A 15,869-nucleotide genomic window follows, 5' to 3' on the forward strand; every position below is an offset into this window, starting at 1 on the left:
ATACAGGGAGGGAGTTCCAGAGGATGGATAAGAGAGGCTTTGGAGAAATCCTGGATGCAAGCCCTGCAGAAGGCGACGGGGGAGCTAAAGAGCAGGAGGTCTTGGGAAGAGCAAGATTACAGTTTGGGTGATATTTTGAGATGAAGTTGGTATGGTAGCTGGGGGCTGAGTTGTGGGTGGCTTTGTATTATTTGTAATATTTTGAATTGTGTACACTGGGCAATCGAAAGCCAGTGGAAGGACTGGTAGAGAGGGATGGCAGACACTGAGTGGTTGGTAAGAAGGTGGATGAGTCTGGCAGCAACATTCATTATAGACTGAAAGGAGAAAAGCCTGTGTGGGGAGCAAGACTGTAATAGTTGAGATGAGAGATAACAAGAGAGGGATTGTTAAGTTGGTGGTATATTTGCTTTAAAAAGGGCATGTTTTGAAAATGTTATGGGGGCAATAGAGGCAATATTTGGACAGTGATTTGATGTGGGAATGAAAGAGGTTGCCAAGATTATACCTAGTACCTTGAGGGAGGGTGTACATGAGTAAATATTTCTTGTACTCTGAAAGGTGTGCCTGCACACTCAGTGTAAAAGTGAAATAAATGGCCTACCTCAGTATACAGGCACCTTACTTGCAGTGGCAGGCAGGGGTGCCTTTCATAGTACAGGGCTGAAGAAGAACAGGCTCATCTCTTTTTGTTTTTCCCTCAGTTTTAGGCTGGGTTCACACTGAAGCATGGAGCAGCTCACAGGAGGGGTCCGGTGCTCCTAACGCTCCATTTGTCAGCAGAGGGGAAGTGCTCTACCTGTTAGCTGCCTGCAACTGACATCTAGATCACTGCGGAACCCTTAGGGACCTCTCACAGAACCCTAGGTTTCCATGAAACCTTAGTTGAGAAACACAGATATACTGTACATATCTATATGTGTGTGGGCAAGTGCGATCTACTTTCTCCACTTCAGGTGGCGCTCAACCGCAGCAGCAGTGACGAGGGAGAGGAAGTCAAGAACAACATGGTTTCTCTATAGTTTCCTGTCTCACTGGGGCAGTGATTTGGTTGGATGCTGACAGCCCATGTGACCCTGGCAGCCATCTTGGGTCAGGCAGAGTCTAATTAAGACCCTGGCTCCTGAGTTTGGTGCGCATTTGGCATGTGGGTAGTGTAGGGACAGGTCACTCTGTCAAGGACAGTGATAACGGTAGGGAAAGGATCCAGACAAATAGCCACTCTTCCTGGTAAACTTCCTACTTGGGCTGCATTCTGCCCCTCAAGACAAATGCTGTCAGTTTGGCTGAGATCTGCTCTGCTACAATCTGCTGTTCATTTGTGAGTGTTCCCGGTTGGGCTACCTTCTTGCTGTGAACTGTTATACTGTGAATACAATACAAGTTATTTCTATTGCATCTGGACTGTGTGTGTTACTGCCACTGCATCACGCTACACCCATCCACATATATTCACAAACATTTTATTTTATTTTTAGAAAAGTCCACTAATCAATGTTATTAGACTTACAAGGCCTGAAGGGCCTAGTCATGAAGCAGTTAAATTATTAATAGAGAAACATTTTTTCTCACTCTGACTAATTTCAAATACAGTAACCAACTGTGAATCAGCTACATTGTAAAGCCTCCTTTACTTTACAGGTTTTGTAACATTTCATTATTGCCATTATTCTAAGAATTTCAAGATTGGATTGGATAGCTATTTATGGGACATGATGATACATTCAGACAAGAAGTAATATAACATGTGGGCTGGTGACATTTTGTGTCAGAATAGTGTTTTCTTACAGTAGGTGATCTCTAAGGCAAAAACAATGATTAATAACTACCTATACCACCTTTTCTTGCTACAGTGTAGATTTGTTCTGATCTTGTTATTCTGAATTATCTGTGACCCACCAGCTAATAAGGAACTGCAAGTCTCAGCATTCCTCAAAACTCCATCAGGTACAGCATTCCATTTTATATGATGTACAGTGCATACTGCTGCACAGATAATAATATTCAGGCTATGGAGTCTGCTAACAACAGCTAGGCCTCGCTCACATAGGCATACTGCAGCTTACACCCATGCAAAGACAGTGTTTTCCCGCACAGTGTTGCACAGATGTTCCATGCATCCCCATGCAGACAGTCCTGTTCATGGTAATTGGGACACATCAGTTGCATGGACAAAGCCACTGCTCTCAGTTTAAAACCGTACAGATACAGGTGGACAGCCCAGAACACACACAGTAGTGTATGCAGCAGTAGTATGCCGCGTGAACAAGGCCTTAACTGCACAATCTATTTTAACTGCCAAAGGATTTGTGATGCTCTGTATCCACTTTTTTATGCAGACATCCTGCCAGACAGCACAGTCAGGTTTTTCCTGCAGCAGCAAATTTTATTAAAAAAAACTGACACACTCCATGCTTGCTGATTAGCAGGGGTCAAGTCCTTGGAAAAAAAGTGTGGGAACTCTCACCCAAGATCCACTCCCCCACCAAAAAAAATAAAAATAAATAAAGGTACGCTCATATGCATACAGTGGTGTGAAAAAGTGTTTGCCCCCTTCCTCATTTCCTGTTCCTTTGCATGTTTGTCACACTTAAGTGTTTCGGAACATCAAACCAATTTAAACAATAGTCAAGGACAACACAAGTAAACACAAAATGCAATTTGTAAATGAAGGTGTTTATTATTAAAGGTGAAAAAAAATCCAAACCATCATGGCCCTGTGTGAAAAAGTGATTGCCCCCCCCCTTGTTAAAACATACTATAACTGTGGTTGTCCACACCTGAGTTCAATTTCTCTAGCCACACCCAGGCCTGATTATTGCCACACCTGTTCACAATCAAGGCATCACTTAAATAGGAGCTGCTTGACACAGTAAGGTCCACCAGAAGATCCTTAAAAGCTACACATCATGCCGAGACCCAAAGAAATTCAGGAACAATTGAGAAAGAAAGTAATTGAGATCTATCAGTCTGGAAAGGGTTATAAAGCCATTTCCAAAGCTTTGGGAATCCAGCGAACCACAGTGAGAGCCATTATCCACAAATGGCGAAGACATGGAACAGTGGTGAACCTTCCCAGGAGTGGCCGGCCGCCCAAAATTACCCCAAGAGCGCAGCGACGACTCATCCAAGAGGTCACAAAAGACCCCACAACAACGTCCAAGGAACTGCAGGCCTCACTTGCCTCAGTTAAGGTCAGCGTTCATGCCTCCACCATCAGGAAAAGACTGGGCAAAAATGGCCTGCATGGCAGAGTTCCAAGGAGAAAACCACTGCTGAGCAAAAAGAACATCAAAGCTCGTCTCAATTTCTCCACAACACATCTTGATGATCCCCAAGACTTTTGGGACAACATTCTGTGGACCGATGAGACAAAAGTGGAACTCTTTGGAAGGTGTGTGTCCAAGTATATCTGGCGTAGAAGGAACACTGCATTTCATAAAAAGAACATTATACCAACAGTAAAATATGGTGGTGGTAGTGTGATGGTCTGGGGCTGTTTTGCTGCTTCAGGACCTGGAAGACTTGCCGTGATAAAAGGAACTATGAATTCTGCTGTCTACCAAGAGATCCTGAAGGAGAATGTCCGACCATCTGTTCGTGTACTCAAGCTGAAACGAACTTGGGTTCTGCAGCAGGACAATGATCCTAAACACACCAGCAAGTCCACCACCGAATGGCTCAAGAAAAACAAAATGAAGACTTTGGAGTGGCCTAGCCAAAGTCCTGACCTGAATCCTATTGAGATGTTGTGGTATGACCTTAAAAAGGCCGTTCATGCTCGAAAACCCTCTAATGTAACTGAATTAGGACAATTCTGTAAAGATGAGTGGGCCAAAATTCCTCCAGGACGCTGTAAAAGCCTCATTGCACGTTATCGCAAACGCTTGGTTGCAGTTGTTGCTGCTAAGGGTGGCCCAACCAGTTATTAGGTTTAGGGGGCAATCACTTTTTCACACAGGGCCATGATGGTTTGGATTTTTTTTCACCTTTAATAATAAACACCTTCATTTACAAATTGCATTTTGTGTTTACTTGTGTTGTCCTTGACTATTGTTTAAATTGGTTTGATGTTCCGAAACACTTAAGTGTGACAAACATGCAAAGGAACAGGAAATGAGGAAGGGGGCAAACACTTTTTCACACCACTGTATATATTTCACAGAAAATACAGTACATTTATTGTAAAGTGCCAGTTTACAAATACAAAATAAGTTAACTTGTCAAACAGAATAATCAACACAATGGGTGATGATCTTTCCCTCGCAGGGAATTTCTAACACAAATACACCCTGTTCCAAATTCAAATACAGCAAATTAGAAAATATCCCACAAACTGGAATAACGTTGCCCTTGCCATGCAAGATTATCGGCAACAGATCAAAAAACTCACGGATCGGATCATTCCTTGGTTTTGAGTCACAGATCAGATCTTTTTTCGGATCAGCAAATAATAATTGAATTTGCAAAAACCTGTGAAAAATGTCACCACCATATAGTCCCCACTGCAATATACATCTCCCCTACTGTAATATCCACGTCATCTCCCCCAATAATATTTTGGCTGAGCATGGATGGGTATGGCTGGGTATTAGCAGAATATGTATTGGCAGGGTAAGTATTGGCAGGGTATTGAAGAATATTGGCAGGACAAGTATTGGCAGGGTATTGCAGAGTATTGGCAGGGTATGGCAGATTATTGCTGGGTATTGCAGATTATTGGCAGGGCATTGCTGGGTATTGCAGGGTAAGTATTGCAGAGTCTTGGCAGGGTAAGTATTGCAGAGTAAGTATCGGCAGGGTATGTATTGCAGAGTATTGGCAGGGTATTGCAGAGTATCGGCGGGGTATGTATTGCAGAGTATTGGCAGGGTATTGCAGAGTATTGGCAGGGTAAGTATTGCAGAGTAAGTATCGGCAGGGTATGTAATGCAGAGTATTGGCAGGGTATTGCAGAGTATTGGCAGGGTAAGTATTGCAGAGTAAGTATTGGCAGGGTATGTATTGCAGAGTATTGGCAGGGTATGTATTGCAGAGTATTGGCAGGGTATGTATTGCAGAGTATTGGCAGGGTATTGCAGAGTAATGGCAGGGTATGTATTGCAGAGTATTGGCATGGTATTGCAGAGTGCTGGCAGGGTATTTCAGCGTATTGGGTAATGCAGAGTATTGGGTATTGCGGAGTATTGGCAGGGTGTTGCAGAGTATTGGGTAATGCAGAGTATTGGGTAATGCAGAGTATTGGCAGGGTATTGCAGAGTATTGGCTGGGTATTGCAGAGTATTGGCTGGGTATTGCAGAGTATTGGCAGGGTATTGCAAAGTATTGGGTATTGCAGAGTATTGGCAGGGTATTGCAGAGTATTGGCGGGGTATTGCAGAGTATTGGGTAATGCAGAGTATTGGGTAATGCGGAGTATTGGCAGGGTATTGCAGAGTATTGGCAGGGTATTGCAGAATATTGGCGGGGCATTGCAGAGTATTGGGTAATGCAGAGTATTGGCGGGGTATTGCAGAGTATTGGGTAATGCAGAGTATTGGCGGGGTAATGCAGAGTATTGGCGGGGTAATGCAGAGTATTTGGCAGGGTAATGCAGAGTATTGGGTAATGCAGAGTATTGGCAGGGTAATGCAGAGTACTGGGTAATTCAGAGTATTGGCAGGGTATTGCAGAGTATTGGGTAATGCAGAGTATTGGCGGGGTATTGCAGAGTATTGGGTAATGCAGAGTATTGGCGGGGTATTGCAGAGTATTGGTGGAGTAATTCAGAGTATTGGCAGGGTATAGCAGAGTATTGGTGGAGTAATGCAGAGTATTGGTGGAGTAATGCAGAGTATTGGCTGGGTATTACAGAGTATTGGGTAATGCAGAGTATTGGCGGAGTATTGGCGGAGTATTGGCGGAGTAATGCAGAGTTTTGGTGGAGTAATGCAGAGTATTGGCGGGGTATTGCAGAGTATTGGGTAATGCAGAGTATTGGTGGAGTAATGCAGAGTATTGGCGGAGTATTGGTGGAGTAATGCAGAGTATTGGCGGGGTATTGCAGAGTATTGGGTAATGCAGAGTATTGGTGGAGTAATGCAGAGTATTGGCGGAGTATTGGTGGAGTAATGCAGAGTATTGGCGGAGTATTGGTGGAGTAATGCAGAGTATTGGCGGAGTATTGGTGGCGTAATGCAGAGTATTGGTGGCGTAATGCAGAGTATTGGTGGCGTAATGCAGAGTATTGGCGGAGTAATGCAGAGTATTGGCGGAGTAATTCAGAGTATTGGCGGAGTAATGCAGAGTATTGGCGGGGTAATGCAGAGTATTGGCGGGGTAATGCAGAGTATTGGTGGAGTAATGCAGAGTATTGGCGGAGTAATGCAGAGTATTGGCGGAGTAATGCAGAGTATTGGCGGAGTAATTCAGAGTATTGGCGGGGTAATGCAGAGTATTGGCGGGGTAATGCAGAGTATTGGTGGAGTAATGCAGAGTATTGGCGGGGTAATGCAGAGTATTGGTGGAGTAATGCAGAGTATTGGCGGGGTATGGCAGAGTATTGAGTAATGCAGAGTATTGGTGCAGTAATGCAGAGTATTGGTGGGGTATTGCAGAGTATTGGGTAATGCAGAGTATTGGCAGAGTAATTCAGAGTATTGGCGGAGTAATGCAGAGTATTGGCGGGGTATTGCAGAGTATTGAGTAATGCAGAGTATTGGTGGAGTAATGCAGAGTATTGGCGGGGTATTGCAGAGTATTGAGTAATGCAGAGTATTGGTGCAGTAATGCAGAGTATTGGTGGGGTATTGCAGAGTGCTAGTGACTAACCTGGTTTACTTCTCGGGAGAGCACTGGGTAGAGGGGAGGGAGGAGACAGTCCGTATCCCAGCGGCATGTGTCTGTCGCTGGCTGCGCTGGAGGCCGTATGCGCACTGCCCACTGACTCCAGTGCGTGCCCACGTGTACGGCCGACGTCATGTGACCGGTTGCTAGACGCGGAGCGGCCCTAGCCTAGCAACCAGTCACTCGGGCGGCAGAGGAGTGGCGGGCTACGAACGAGCGGCGGGCTACGCTCTGGCGGTGGGCTACTCAGGCAGCTAATGGGAACAGCGTTCCCGTTGTGGAAATAGTACGGGAACGGCGTTCCCATGCGTTCCCGCAGGACTCGAGCCCTGCTGATTAGACAATAAAGGCAAAGAATACTTATGAGGTTATCCCTCTGCTCTACTCTACACCTGTCAGCATGTGTCCCATCCAGGGCCAGCAATAGGGGGGGGGGGGGGACAGGCAGTCTGACATAATTGGGCTCCATCAGGTAAGCAGAGGGCAGTGGTGGTGTGTCCATTAATGGAGCACGGATGCCACCCCCTCTGCCACGCCACCCCCTATATGTAAAATGCATAGATTCATGCTATGCATGAATCTATCCATGGGCGCTGTAGCCACCCCCTATTCAGGCGTTGGTCCCCCTTTCAGACACCGGGTGCCTGAATTACAGCGGCGGGGGTGTTTTTTGAAGCACCTGATTAGAGCCATAGGCTCTAATAGGCTTCAAAAAAGGTAAACTCTGAGGGCAGAGCATTGCGCTCGGAGTCCACCCAAGTGTGTTAGAAAAACAAATGAATATTTGCTTTTCTAACACTGAACCGCCTCTCCGCCAATCAGGAAGCACGGGTCTCAAACCTGTGTAGCGCCCTGCTCCTAATGAGCAGACACTATTGTTTAGTAAATTTAAGTTTGTCTGAAGCTAGAGTTAAATGACCAATTTTTTTGTAAAAAAATGTAAAATGACAGTTTAAAAAAAATAAATAGCTTTTAAGCATAAATGTGAGATCTCACATTAAAGAGGTCCTGTTCTGATTCTTTCTATTACAAGGGATGTTTACATTCCTTGTAATAGGAATAAAAGTGATCAATTTTTTTTTTTAAAGGGACAGTGTAAAAATAAAAAATGAAAAGTAAAATAAATAATAAAAAAAAATATATATTTAAAGCACCCCATCCCCCCAAGCTCACGCATAGTAGCAAATGCATCCTCAAGTCGCACCCACATATGTAAACGGTGTTCAAACCACACATGTGCGGTATCGCTATGATCATTACAGAAAAATAATACTAGCACTAGACCTCCTCTATAACTCTAAACAGGTAACCTGTAAGCCCTTGTACACACAGTCGGACATTCTGACAACCAAATCCGTTGGATTTTGTCCGACGGATTTTGTCTGACGGATTTTGTCCGAAACTGTTGCATACACACGGTCGGACAAAGTTGTTGGAAAATCCGATTGTACATAACGTGATGACGTTATTTGATTACAACGGGACTACATTCAGGCTAGTAGCCAATAGCTTTGGTCTAGGAATTTGATCTGAGCATGCGTGGCACTTTGTCCGTCGGAGTAGGCTACACATGATCGTAGTATGTCCGATCGGAGCATGTTGTCGGAAAATGTTATAGACAAGTTGGAAAACTTGGTCCGTCGGATATTCCGACGGAAACAGTCCGATGGAGACCACACACAGTCGGATTATCCGACAATACTGTCTGATCGGACACATTCCGTCCGAATCTCCGACCGTGTGTACAAGGGCTAACATTTTTTAAAGTGTAGTTTGTCACCATTCCACGAGCATGTGCCATGTTAAAGAGTGACATGTTAGGTATCTATTTACTCGGTGTCACATCATCTTTGACATTATACCAAAAAACTGTGCTAACTTTACTGTTTCATCATTTTTTAATTCAAAAAAGTGTATTTTTCCCCCAAAAAATGCATTTGATCTCTCCATTTTATTCTGTAGGGTCTCTGCTAAATATATATATATATATATATATATATATATATATATATATATATATATTAAAAAAAATTGGGGTTCTAAGCAATTTTCTAGCAAAAAATACTGATTTTAACTTGTAAACAACAAATGTCAGAAATAGACTTGGTCCTTAAGTGGTTAATGCTGTCCCCGGCAGCAGACAATAATCCCCTTTCTTTGGGTTCCCTTAATTCTCCTGATAGCAAAGAAAATATCCAATATTAATGGATATAGGGAAATACGAGACTAAAACATCTTCATCTCATGTGAGCTCTGGTGCTTGGCCAGTTGCCACCTGGCTTCCCCAATGACGTGTGGGTGACCCCGCCCCCCTCTGATGTAACGGAAACCTGCGTTACATCAGAGGGGGGCGGGGTCGCCCACACGTCATTGGGGAAGCCAGGCTTTCCCCTCCTGCATCAGAGGGGGTGGGGTCAGGTGACGAGTGGCCCCTCCCTCCTCATATAAGAACTGGCTGCTGGGTTCCCCGCAGTTTCTCCTCCAGTGGAGACAGAGGGTGGATGGACTGCACTGAGCTGGACTCAAGGGAGAGATCACTCGTCGCTGGATCAGATCAGACATCGCTGGACCCTGGAGAGATGATCATCAGTCGCTGGATAGCAAGAGTGGATTACCACCGCTGGAATCTTTTTTACATTTTTTTAATTTTTAATAAAGGAGTTTTTCAAAAGTGTGTTTGTCTTTTTTAACATTCGTTTACACTTTCTTTGTGAAATGGTAGGGGTACTTTTTTACCCCCTTACCATTTCAAACAATAAAGGAATATATAGAAGAGCGCCAAATCAGTAAAAAGTGCATTTATTTTATACAATTAATAAAAGTCTCACTTACATCCATAATTATTATTGTCCTCCGTTTGATAGTCAAATCGCTGTTCCCTTTCGCTGGTGCTGTTACTGGATGAATCCTCTTCCCCGTAATTATACAAAACCCACCGCAGGTAACTCATACCTTCATTTCAACAGCTGCCATCACCCCTCATGGGTAAAAAACATCCCTAAGGGTCAGTTTTGCAGACTTAGACAAAACTGTACCAGAGACAGTGACTACATATTACAGAGTTCCCTTCTAAAGGAGAAGTTCATTGATAAGGGTTATCCTCCAGATTTAGTCGAACATGCTTATAATATCTACCTACCCGGAAAGAAACCAAAATCCGCTAAGCCCCCAGAAGAATCCTCTGTAAGGTTTATTACTAGCTTTCACAGACAATATAAAAAAATGGAGTACATTTTGGGCAAACATTGGGATATCTTAAAACAGGACCCACATTTGTGCTCCTCCCTGGGAGATAGACCAAAAGTTACCTACAGGAGGGCACCAACTCTTAAAAATAAAATTGCACCGAGCAAACTCAAATATAAACAAGAACCCGGTCCCTTGTGCCTTATTCCACTTGTAGGCATGTATAGATGTAATAAAACACTGTGCAAGACTTGCGATTTTGTCAATCATGGCCAGAAGAGCTTTACCCATAAGGGTATCATACACTCAGCAACCCAGTTCCACAACTGCTCCAGCAACTATGTAGTGTACGGCCTCACCTGTCCCTGCAAAATGCTGTATGTAGGCCGGACCATCTGCCCTCTTAGACAGCGTTTTGGCAAACATAGACGACTGATTGAACTGGGTTCAGACAAACATAGTGTACCCCGACACTTTTTAGAATTTCATGATCGATCCACCATGGGCCTACAAGTTTGGGTCATCGAGTCCATACCAGCGGGGGTGTCTGAAGCAGAACGCTTCTCCAGATTATGTGAGCGCGAAACATATTGGATTTTTTCTTTGGACACCCTCGCTCCCAATGGCCTCAATGAGGAAATTGAGATCCATACTATCCTCTAAAATAGTTCTCGCTTACAGTATATATTAGTGATCTCATTTCTCTCCTTGTTTCTCTCCTGGAAGGACTGCGATACCAATGCCCTTTCCCTTCTTTCCTTGGTGTATATATGCATATGGAATACTTTATTTTTATGTATGCGATTTTTTTTTATTTTTATATTTTTTAATGTATGCGATTTTTTTTTTTTTTTTTTTTTTTATTATTATTTTTTTTTTTTTTTTTGTATATGATTTTTATATAATTATTATATGTTTGATCTCTCGGTTTCTGTACATACAGAACTTAGGTATATATTTTAACTGTGAAGGTTCGTAAACAATTTTTCTTCCCTCCTTCTTTATAAATATACCTTTTTATACACATATCTTTTAAACATAATTTAATCGCATCACCTATATCAATTATGATGCGAGTTTTCACAAACAATTGTCATATATTGTTCTTGTATCTCCACCATCAACATCATTGTTGTGCGTTTAAAAATGCGACTAAGTCGCAGTCTATCTGTAATTGGGCTGATGATTATATGTTATCATCATGAGTTTATTCTTCATTTACAATACCTCCAACCAGTCAAGATCTATTAGTAGTAGTAGTGGTGGTAGTGGTAGCATTATTACTATTACTACTATTGTTGTTGTTATCTCGCTTATATATTAGTGATCTCATTTCTCTCCTCGTTTCTCTCCTGGAAGTACTGCAATCCCAATGCCAATACCCTTCCCCTCCTCTCCTTGGTATATATATATGCATATGGAATACCTTGTTTTTATGTATGTGATTTCTCCATTTTATGTATATGATTTTTATATAATTATGTTTGATCTCTCCGTTTCTGTACACACAGAACTTGGATATATATTTTAACTGTGAAGGCTCGTAAACAATTTCCCTTCCTTCCTCCTTTATACATATACCTTTTTATACACATATCTTTTAAACATAATTTAATCGCATCACCTCTATCAATCTTGACGTGAGTTTTCACATACAATTGTGATATATTGATCTTGTATCTCCACCATCAACATAATTGTCATGCGTTTAAAAATGCGACTAAGTCGCATTTATCTGTAACTGGGCTCATGATCATATGCTATTAACATGAAGTTGTTTCTTCATTTATAATACCTCCAATCAGTCAAGATTGATTAGTAGTAAGAGTAATGGTGGTAGCATTATTGCTATTACTACTATTGTTGTTGTTATCAATATGATTACTATGCTCACATTATTCAAGCCTTTAGTTGTTATCAACGTCTCTATAGGCATTCCCCAATTCGGCCTATTATCAATACTTTTGAGATCCAAAATTACCTACCACCTATAAATAAACTTACTTACTTATTTCTGTTCATTTTCCACAACTCTTTTATACATACATTCCTTGTTCCCTATATATATAACGCTTCTCTAAAACTTTTCACTTTTTTCAAGTTCACCTTCGTTACCATATATTTTACTCACTTGCCATAGTATTATCATTAGTATAACCCTCTCAACCAGCTTGCATCAATTATAGGGTTAATTGCTATCTTGTCTGTCATTATCTACTCACTCTCCTATTTAAGAGCAGTCCACTGCAGCATTGTCTATACCTGCACTTGAGAAAGGAGCGCGCATGCCCGAACGAGGCTTGCGCAAGCTCAGAAACGCGTTGTGCTTTTGGGTACCCCCCCCCAGCTGACGTCACACGCTGTCTGCAAGCCAGTCTGATTCTCTGTGCATCACAGAACACAGCAGAGCTTCCCCTAGTGTGCTGTGGAAGAGGATTCATCCAGTAACAGCACCAGCGAAAGGGAACAGCGATTTGACTATCAAACGGAGGACAATAATAATTATGGATGTAAGTGAGACTTTTATTAATTGTATAAAATAAATGCACTTTTTACTGATTTGGCGCTCTTCTATATATTCCTTTATTGGTATCCTATTCATGAGATGACTTCACTCTAAAGAAGCAGCTGCCGCAGGTGATTGTGCACATACATCCCTTATCCTCTAAGGACAGCAAGCAACCTTTCTGGATCTTCAGCAAATTCCAAGTACTGTTTTCTCAGATAACTTTTTTAAAAACATCTTGCTTTTATAAAAACTGTTTTGAATCTATTTTAATGAACAATACAGACTGAACTGAAAAGGACACACCAGTATCTTTCAAAGCGCTAGTATTTTGTGTTGTTTTTTTTTACCATTTCAAACAGGTCGGGATCTGGGGGTCGCCTTGTTAAAGGGGGCTTCCAGATTCTGATAAGCCCCCCGCCCGCAGACCCCCACAACCACCGACCAGGGTTGTGGGGATGAGGCCCTTGTCCTCATCAACATGGGGACAAGGTGCTTTGAGGGATCTGTGACCCCCAAAGCATCCTCCCAATGTTGAGGGTATGTGGCCTGGTACAGTTCAGGGGGGGCGGTCTCTCATCCTCCCTCTTTTCCTGCAGCCTGAAGCGTTTTTTTTTCCCCCTAATTGAATTTGGGGGAACCCCACGCTTTTTTTTTTATCAATGACTTTCAATGACTGTTCTCTGTATTATGGGGAGCCGACAATTCATTATAGCCTCAATATTTAAATTACTTTTTTTCCTGCAGAAATGACACTTTATGCAGGGACAGTTCTAAGCACGGGAAACATGCACCCCTTTAATTTGCCGCGAACACCCCAAATTGTTCACTGTTCACCGAACAGGCAATGTTCGAGTCGAACATGAGTTTGACTCAAACTCGGAGCTCATCCCTAGTGGTAAGTGTGTCATATTACTGATAGATGGTGCACATGTCGCGGGCCAGTCCAGAGACCATTATTCAAGATGGCATACAACAGTGTAAGTGCTTGCATGGAACAGTGTGTGGTAATGAATTTTCTTGAGAACGAAGGTGTAAAACCTGCAGATACTGTATCTACAGAAGACTTCAAGCACAGTACTGTGATGAGACGCTCAGCCGCAGTAAGACATTTGAATGGTGTAAACATTTCAAAGATGGCTGCACATCCGCAGGACTGTGTTTAATATTGATTGGATCCAGGGCAAACATTTTCTTGCCCCCCCTCCCCCCATGCAAGTTTGCTCTACACCCCGACAGACCCAAAATCAAACAAACACACACATAGGCTTATCTTTTGAATTGTATTGCAACTGTACTATATGCAATCATGTTTTATAACTCTGCGCAAACTGTTCTATATATCTACACAAATCCTGTATAATAATAACAATAATCTCAAAAAACTTATACTTAAAACTAATAATGTAAACAAAAAGAAGTTGTGCACACTAACTAATTGGTCCAGTCTCACTGATTGGTTGCTAGAGGTTACTGCACATCATTATCGCTCACTGATTGGGTGCTAGAGGTTACTGCACATTATTACTGCTCACTGATTGGTTGCTATAGGTTACTGTGCATCAATACCACTTGTTGGTTGCTAGAGGTTAAAGCACATCATTGCAGTTCAGTGATTGGTTGCTAGAGGCTATAGCACATCATTACAGCTCACTGATTGCTTGCTGTAGTTTACAGAACATCAGCTCCTCATTGCCTACACACCATGGTCTGGGTAGGTGAGCGGACCCACCAATGGACAGATAACCCATTGAATTTGTTAATAGCACAGCAATGAGCAGAGCAGGTAGGGACAGAGCCCAATGTGAACAGCATCCCCAAGGATGGGCTGCCAGGAATAAATCACTAGTTATGCCACCTGCAGTAGAAGGACAGGTTAGGAATAGAGAAGTCATACTGTCAGGCAAGACAGGCTTTCCATGTAAGATCCCAGCGTGCACGCATGCGTACTAGCACTTTAAGACACACACCTGTTACTAATACTGAAGTCAGGCGGGCTCTTTAAACAGGGCTCCTACAGAGTTTCATTGCCGTTTGGTCTGCAGCTTCTGTGTTGTATTCTGTTTCCTGTGTGACCTCTGAATCTGATCCAGCTTGTCGTTACCTGTGATTGCCTGCTGCCTGTTCTGATCCCGGCTTTCCTTAGACTCAGATCCTGCCTGCTGATTCTGTCTGCTGATCTTCCGGTACTACTCGGCTTGTGACCTGACCTCTCTTCTGCCTACCGTCTATGCCTGATCTGCCTGATTATTATGGACCCGGCCTGTCTGACCCTGCATCTCGCTCATCCAGCCTGCTACAGCTCCCAACCCTGCATGCCTGCATCTGGTACTGCTCTGTGGTTCATCCCAGCCTGCCACCATTCAAGCATCGTGTCAGCTCATCTGCTACCTGCCTGCTGATCACCGCTACTATAGGGACTATTGAACTGTTTACAGGCACTCATACCCCACCGTGCTCCTGTGTCTGCTGTATCACTATCAATGGTCCACGAGCCGGAGTTGTACGATGGGCCTTCCTCTGCACGTCAGGCTCACATCCCCGGTACGTAACACATACAGGACTGCCGCAAAGCAGCTGGGTGAGGACTGAAAGCCATGTCCCATTGACTTCAATGCACTGTCCACCCTCTGGGGGTGGCGAGCTGGGATTTATTACATGTAGCCGGAGATTTTATTCTCACAGAATAGGTGCAGGAACTCACCCTCCCTTGAGGGGAAACATGGAGCAGCTCCAAATACTCTGTGCATTGCACGAGGAGTAAGAGGCACAGAGTACCACACTCAGTGTTGCATAACACACAGGGCTTGGGAGTACTGTGCAGTGCTGAGGTGTTTGTATCACACAGGGACCAGAAAAAATCATCACAAGGGGCAGTACTTACATATCTCCTCCAATAAGTAACCATCTATTGCTCACTACTGCATATGCTCACCTCTTTGCTTATCTCAGCACCCCCATCCTCAGTTCACCACTGTATTCCCCCCTCCCCCATCCACAGATCACCTATATATCCTTTGTCCAGAGCTCACCTCTGTACTCCCCCATCCACTGCTTACCTCTATATCCTTTGTCCAGAGCTCACCTCTGTACTCCCCCATCCACTGCTCACCTAAGTATCCCCCCCTCCCATCCACAAGGAACCCCCCCCCCCCCCTTCTCTCCACAGTTCTTTCTCACCCGTTTACAGAATCTTCACAGTAGTGCAACACAGTGCAGTCTGCACATATCAGACCTGTAGCATACAGATAGAAAGCTTCACTTGGCTCTGTGCTACACAAGTCTAACAGGCGGGGGTGGGGGCGAGAGGAACACAGAGCGCTGCTCTGCTTCTCTCCCTGTCACAGCTTCT

Source organism: Lithobates pipiens, unplaced genomic scaffold, assembly GCF_037356315.1.
Source record: "Lithobates pipiens isolate NorthernLeopardFrog02 unplaced genomic scaffold, aLitPip1_a1.2 Scaffold_8, whole genome shotgun sequence".
NCBI lineage: Eukaryota > Metazoa > Chordata > Amphibia > Anura > Ranidae > Lithobates > Lithobates pipiens.